Here is a 7,734-nt window from a genome sequence, read left to right on the forward strand (position 1 = left end):
GTCATTTTCCCTTAAACCCTCCCACGTCCCGCCCACCATCCTCTCCCGTCCATGACCGACGCCCCGTCGAATTCCGATGGACAGGCCGTCGACCCGCCAGGAAAGGTGAAGAAGAAGGCGGCCAAGGGTCCGAGGAAGCCGCGGTCGGAATGCACGCTGAAGGAGCTCGCAAAGATGGACGCGGAATCGGTGAAGAGGAGGAACCGGAGGGCGGTCGTCAAGGGCAAGAACGCCGCGGCCAAGTTCGCCGCCGAGCGCGATGCGGTGGAGGCCACGTGGCGCAAGGCCGAGGTCAACGAGAAGGAGGACATCATCAACAAAGCGCACGCCCTCCTCATGCTTGGGCTTTGCCGTCCGCGCGGGTTTCTCTAGAGCGGCCGTCGGCCCGGCGAGCACAGGCTCGTCGGTCGCCAGGCCTCAGCACTGCCCCTCGCCAACGTCGCGGGCCATGCCTTTGTCGCCCGGTTTTCCCCCGCCAAGGCACGATGGCGAGACCCGTTTTTCGGGGTCGCCGAACTTTGGCGTGATCGCGCCGTCCACCCCGCGCCCCTCAACCATCATTGACCTCAACGTCACGTCAGGGTCCAGCAGCGGCGGTCGGCCGTTCGTCGAGATGCAAAGAAAGCAAGCACGGTCGCCATCTACGGGCACCATGTCGTCACCCTGCGTCCTGTTCGACGAAATGCCAACACCAACGTCAACGGGCGACGACCCCTTCTACAGCCAGTTCATGGAGAATGTGATCTACGAGGGTGGGCACGGCGGTGCCTACAATCCCGAGGAGACCCAAAGTCAGGATGGTCGCGCCCAGTACGTTGCCAATGAAGACAATGAGGCCCACGACCATGCTGACTACGACCATGGTGACTCATGGCATGAAGATCATTACATCTATTGTGAAGGTGATGGTGATGAAGAAGAATGCATTGATATTGGGGGCGAGCCATTGTTCATCGACGACCTCACTCAAAGAGCGGAAGCACAAAAGAGGAAGAAGAGCATTCGTATGGGTTCATACTCATAAGAAGAGGACAAGTTGATTTGCCAATGTTGGATGGAGATTAGTCAAGATCCGAGGACCGGTGCGCAACAAAAGGGACTTGTTTTTGGACAAGAGTTCACAAAACATTCCATGAAAGAAAGTTGTTTGTGCCCTACAAATTTACGAGCGACGGTGGCATCACCTCCATCCAAAACAGGTGGTTGTTCATCCAACAAGAATGCAACAAGTATTGTGCGCACTTGAGAGCGTTGAAGCACGACCCGTGAGTGGACTCGGCATTGGGGACATGGTATGCTTGTTAGGGAACGTAGTAATTCAAATTTTTCCTATGATCACGCAAGATCTAACTAGGAGATGCATAGCAACGAGAGGGGAGAGTGTGTCCACGTACCCTTGTAGACCGAAAGCGGAAGCGTTTACTAACGCGGTTGATGTAGTCGAACATCTTCACGATCCAACCGATTCAAGTACCGAACGTACGGCACCTCTGTGTCCAGTACATGTTCAGCACGATGACGTCCCTCGAACTCTTGATCCAGTTAAGTACGAGGGAGAGTTTCGTCAGCACGACGGCGTGTTGACGTTGATGATGAAGTTATCGGCGCAGGGCTTCGCCTAAGCTCTACAACGATATGATCGAGGTGTGTAACTATGGAGGAGGGCATCGCACACGGCTAAGAGAAAACTTGGTGTGCCTTTGGGGTGCCCCCCTCCCACGTATATAAAGGAGGGAGGGAGAGAGACCGGCCCTCCTAGGGATGCGCCAAGTGTAGAGAGTCCTAGTAGGACTCCCAAGTTCTAGTAGGATTCCCTTTCCTTTTCGGAGTAGGAAAGAAGGAAAGGAGGGAGAAGGAGAAGGAAAGGGGGAGCCGCGCCCCCACCCCTTGTCCAATTCGGTTTGGGAAAGGGAGGAGGCGCGCGCCACTTCGTGGCCCTTCTTCCATCTCTCCACTAAAGCCCAATAAGGCCCATTAACTTCCCCGGCGAATTCCCGTAACTCTCTGGTACTCCGAAAAATACCCGAATCACTTGGAACCATTCTGGTGTCCCAATATAGCCTTCCAATATATCGATCTTTACCTCTCGACCATTTCGAGACTCCTCGTCATGTCCATGATCTCATCCGGGACTCCGAACAAACTTCAGTCATCAAATCACATAACTCATAATATAAATCCTCATCGAATGTTAAGCGTGCGGACCCTACGGGTTCGAGAACTATGTAGACATGACCGAGACACATCTCCGGTCAATAACCAATAGCGAAACCTGGATGCTCATATTGGCTCCTACATATTCTACGAAGATCTTTATCGGTCAAACCGCATAACAACATACGTCATTCCCTTTGTCATCGGTATGTTATTCGATCGTCGGTATCATCATACCTAGTTCAATATCGTTACCGGCAAGTCTCTTTACTCGTTTCGTAATGCATCATCCCGTAACTAACTCATTAGTCACATTACTTGTAAGGCTTATAGTGATGTGCATTATCGAGACGACCCGGAGATACATCTCCGATACACGGAGTGACAAATCCTAATCTCGATCTATGCCAACTCAACAAACATCTTCGGAGACACCTATAGAGCATCTTTATAATCACCCAGTTACGTTGTGACATTTGATGGCACACAAGGTGTTCCTCCGGTATTCGGGAGTTGCATAATCTCATAGTCAGAGGAACATGTATAAGTCATGAAGAAAGCAATATCAATAAAACTTAACGATCATTATGCTAAGCTAACGGATGAGTCTTGTCCATCACATCATTCTCTAATGGTGTGATCCCGTTCATCAAATGATAACATATGTCTATGGTTAGGAAACTTAACCATCTTTGATTAACGAGCTAGTCAAGTAGAGGCATACTAGGGACACTCTGTTTGTATATGTATTCAAACATGTACCAAGTTTCCGGTTAATACAATTCTAGCATGAATAATAAACATTTATCATGATATAAGGAAATATAAATAACACCTTTATTATTGCCTCTAGGCCATATTTCCTTCAGTCTCCCACTTGCACTAGAGTCAAAAAATCTAGTTCACATCATCATGTGATTTAACACCAATAGTTCACATCTTTATGTGATTAGTTCACATTGCAATGTGGCTAACACCCAAAGGGTTTACTAGAGTCAATAATGTAGTTCACATTGCTATGTGATTAACACCCAAATAGTACTTAAGGTGTGATCATGTTTTGCTTGTGAGAGAAGTTTAGTCAACAGGTCTGTCACATTCAGAGCCATATGTATTTTGCAAATTTATATGTCTACAATGCTCTACATGGATCTATTCTAGCTAATTGCTCCCACTTCAAATATGTATCCAGATTGAGACTCAGAGTCATCCAGATCGATGTTAAAGCTTGCATCGATGTAACTCTTTACGATGAACTCTTTATCACCTCCATAGCCAAGAAATATTTACTTATTCTATTGAGGATAATTTTGACCGCTGTCTAGTGATCCACTCCTGGATCACTATTTGAATGAAATATGCTCTATATGCAATAATAAATTTGTTATTTATATTTCCTTATATCATGATAAATATTTATTATTCATGCTAGAATTGTATTAACCGAAAACTTAGTACATGTGTGAATACATAGACAAATAAAGTGTCACTAGTATGCCTCTACTTGACTAGCTCGTTGAATCAAAGATGGTTAAGTTTCCTAGCCATAGACATGAGTTTTCATTTGATTAACGGGATCACATCATTAGGGAATGATGTGATTGACTTGACCCATCCGTTAGCTTAGCATGATGACCGTTTAGTTTGTTGCTATTGCTTTCTTCATGACTTATACATGTTCCTATGACTATGAGATTATGCAACTCCCGAATACCGGAGGAATACTTTATGTGCTACCAAACGTCACAACGTAACTGGGTGATTATAAAGGTGCTCTATAGGTGTCTCCGATGTTACTTGTTGAGTTGGCATAGATCAAGATTAGGATTTGTCACTCCGATTGTCGGAGAGGTATCTCTGGGCCCTCTCGGTAATGCACATCACTTTAAGCCTTGCGAGCAATGTAACCGATGAGTTAGTTGCGGGATGATGCATTACAGAACGAGTAAAGAGACTTGCTGGTAACGAGATTGAACTAGGTATTGAGATACCGATGATCGAATCTCGGGCAAGTAACATACCGATGACAAAGGGAACAACGTATGTTGTTATGCGTTTGACCGATAAAGATCTCCGTAGAATATGTAGGAACCAATATGAGCATCTAGGTTCCGCTATTGGTTATTGACTAGAGATGAGTCTCGGTCATGTCTACATAGTTCTCGAACCCGTAGGGTCCGCACGCTTAACGTTCGGTGACGATCGGTATTATGAGTTTATGTGTTTTGATCTACCGAAGGTAGTTCGGAGTCCCAGATGAGATCGGGGACATGATGAGGAGTCTTAAAATGGTCGATACGTAAAGATCGATATATTGGACGACTATATTCGGACACCGAAAAGGTTTCGAGTGATTCAGGTATATTTCGGAGTACATGAGAGTTACGGAAATTCGCCGGGGAGTATATGGGCCTTATTGGGCTTTAGGGGAAAGAGAAAGAGGAGGTTGCGTGCCCCCCAAGGCCTAGTCCGAATTTGACTAGGGGGAGGGGCGGCGCCCCCTCCTTCCTTCTCTTCTCTTTTCCCTTTCCTTATCTCCTACTCCTACTACATGGAAGGGGGGAATCCTACTCCCGGTGGGAGTATGACTCCCCAGGGCGCGCCATAGGAGGGTCGGCCCTTCCCCCTCCTCCACTCATTTACATACATGGCCAGGGACACCCCATAGACACACAAGTTGATCATTGATCCCTTTAGTCGTGTGCGGTGCCCCCCTCCACCATAATCCACCTCGATCATATCGTAGCGGTGCTTAGGCGAAGCCCTGCGTCAGTAGCAACATCATCACTGTCATCACGCTGTCGTGCTGACGGAACTCTCCCGTGAAGCTCTGTTGGATCGGAGTTCGTGGGACGTCATCGAGCTGAATGTGTGCTGAACTCGGAGGTGCCGTACATCCGGTACTTGGATCGGTCGGATCGTGAAGACGTATGACTACATCAACCGCATTCTCATAACGCTTCCGCTTACGGTCTACGAGGGTACATGGACGATACTCTCCTCTCTCGTTGCTATGCATCACCGTGATCTTGCGTGTGCGTAGATTTTTTTTTGAAATTACTACGTTCCCCAACAGTGGCATCAGAGCCAGATTTATGCGTAGATGTTATATGCACGAGTGGAACACAAAGAAGTTGTGGGCGTGGGTATATACATATTGCTTGCCGTCACTAGTTGATTCTTGATTCAGCGGCATTGTTGGATGAAGTGGCCCAGACCGACATTACGCGTATGCTTACACGAGACTGGTTCTACCGACGTGCTTCGCACACAGGTGGCTAGTGGGTGTCTGTTTCTCCAGCTTTAGTTGAATCGGATTCAATGAACAGGGTTCTTTCTGAAGATCAAAAAGCAATCACTATACCACGTTGTGGTTTTTTTGATGCGTAGGTAAGAACGGTTCTTGCTCAGCCCGTAGCAGCCACGTAAAACTTGCAACAACAAAGTAGAGGATGTCTAACTTGTTTTTGCAGGGCATGTTGTGATGTGATATGGTCAAGACATGATGAGATATAAGTTGTTGTATGAGATAATCATGTTTTGTTGAAGTTATCGGCAACTGGCAGAAGCCTTATGGTTGTCTCTTTATTGCATAAGATGCAAGTGCCATGTAATTGCTTTACTTTATCGCTATGAGATAGCAATAGTTGCAAAAGCAATAGCTGGTGAGACGACCATGTGACGACATGTTGATAAAAGATCAAGATGATGTAGATCATGGTGTCATGCCGGTAACAATGGAGATCATGACAGTACTTTGGAGATGGAGATGAAAAGCACAAGATGATGATGGCCATATCATGTCACATATTTGGATTGCATGTGATGTTTATCTTTTGGGTTTTTATCATTTATGCCATCGATCGTGTCCCACTACTCAGTTTTGCCACTAGGAATTTCAACTGCTCAAAAATGTCATCGCTTTGTTAGGCACATGTTCAAAAATGCCACTGGGCACCATTATTGTGATCTCAAATCTCTTTTGCCATGTTATAATGATATAAATACCTATGAACCAGCATGCCAGCTCTCCTTCTATCTTACTACAATAAAGTGTGGGGCCCACTTGATCCCAACGATGTTCTTATTTTCCTATAAAATTATTCGCTTGGTTACTCCTGACAAGTGGGGCCACACTTATCATTGTGAGATAGAGAGAACTGACATGTGGGTCTAGGCTTATTTTTGTCATATAACATGGTCAATGAGTTTGATGTGAAAATAACGATGTCTAATGGCATTTTTGAGGAAACATCTAATGGAACAATGGCATTTTTGAGCAAACATCTCACGGATCGATGGCATTTTTGAGTAGTTGTAACTTCTAATGGCAAAACTGAGTAGTGGGACACAACTAGTGGCAAAAATGATAAAAACCCTTATCTTTTATACATCTTATTTTTGCTTAGTTCAGTGGTAGCATTATAAAATGATCTCTCACTAAATTTCAAAGTACAAGTGTTCTCTCTGAGTATGCATTGTTGCCAAAGTTCGTCGTGCCGAGACACCACGTGATGATCGGGTGTGATAATGTAACACCCCGGATGTAACTTTCCCTTTTTGTACTCCAACTCTTGCCGTTTCCGGCGTTAAGTTATATTTATTTCTCGGGTTCCGGTCTTTGTCTCCGTGTGTTGTTGTCTTTTTCATGCATCTCATATCATGTCATCATGTGCATTGCATTTGCATACGTGTTCATCTCATGCATTCGAGCATTTTCCCCGTTGTCCATTTTGCATTCCGGCGCTTCGTTCTCCTCCGGTGGTCATTTCTAGCTTTCTTTCGTGTGTGGGGATTAAACATTTCCGGATTGGACCGAGACTTGCCAAGCGGCCTTGGTTTACTACCGGTAGACCGCCTGTCAAGTTTCGTATCATTTGGACTTCGTTTGATACTCCAACGGTTAACCGAGGGACCAAAAGGGCCTCGTGTGTGTTGCAGCCCAACACCCCTCCAATTTGGCCCAAAACCCACCAAACTCTGCTCCATGTCCTAGAGCGTTCGATCACGATCGCGTGGCCGAAAACCGCACCTCATTTGGACTCTCCTAGCTCCACTTATGCCTATAAATAGAACCCCCGTTTTTCGGATCTCTCCTTCCCCCGAAACCCTAGCTAAAAAAAATAGATCTCGGGCGAGCCGGACAACGTCCGACCCCCCCCGGACAATTCGCCGCCGCCTACCGGGGCGCGCCACATGGCGCGGGCGCCCCACTTCGCCGCCTCTCTCCCGCCGGCCCGGGAGGCCCAGGAGGGGCCCCCGAGGCCCGTTGACCCCGCCGAGGCACCGAGCCGCCGCCTTCTTTGTCTTCCTTCGCGCCGGGCGCTGCCATCGCCATCCGCCGCTGCCTGCGTCGCCGGCCGCCGCCGCACCGGGCCGCCGCCCGCTCCACTCTGCCCCGAGCCGAGCCGGCCCCGCTTCCCCGCCGCGGCGCCGCCTCCCCCCGCAGGAGCTCCGGCCACTCTCCCACTCCGGCCACCGGCGTCTTCCCCGGCGAGCCCCAAGACCGGCCGGCCATCCTCGGGCTGCGTGCCTGCTACAGTCTCCCGGATCTGGATCTAGATCCAAAAATATCTCACG

The sequence above is a fragment of the Triticum aestivum genome, chromosome 7A (assembly GCF_018294505.1).
Source record: "Triticum aestivum cultivar Chinese Spring chromosome 7A, IWGSC CS RefSeq v2.1, whole genome shotgun sequence".
Taxonomy (NCBI): Eukaryota; Viridiplantae; Streptophyta; class Magnoliopsida; order Poales; family Poaceae; genus Triticum; species Triticum aestivum.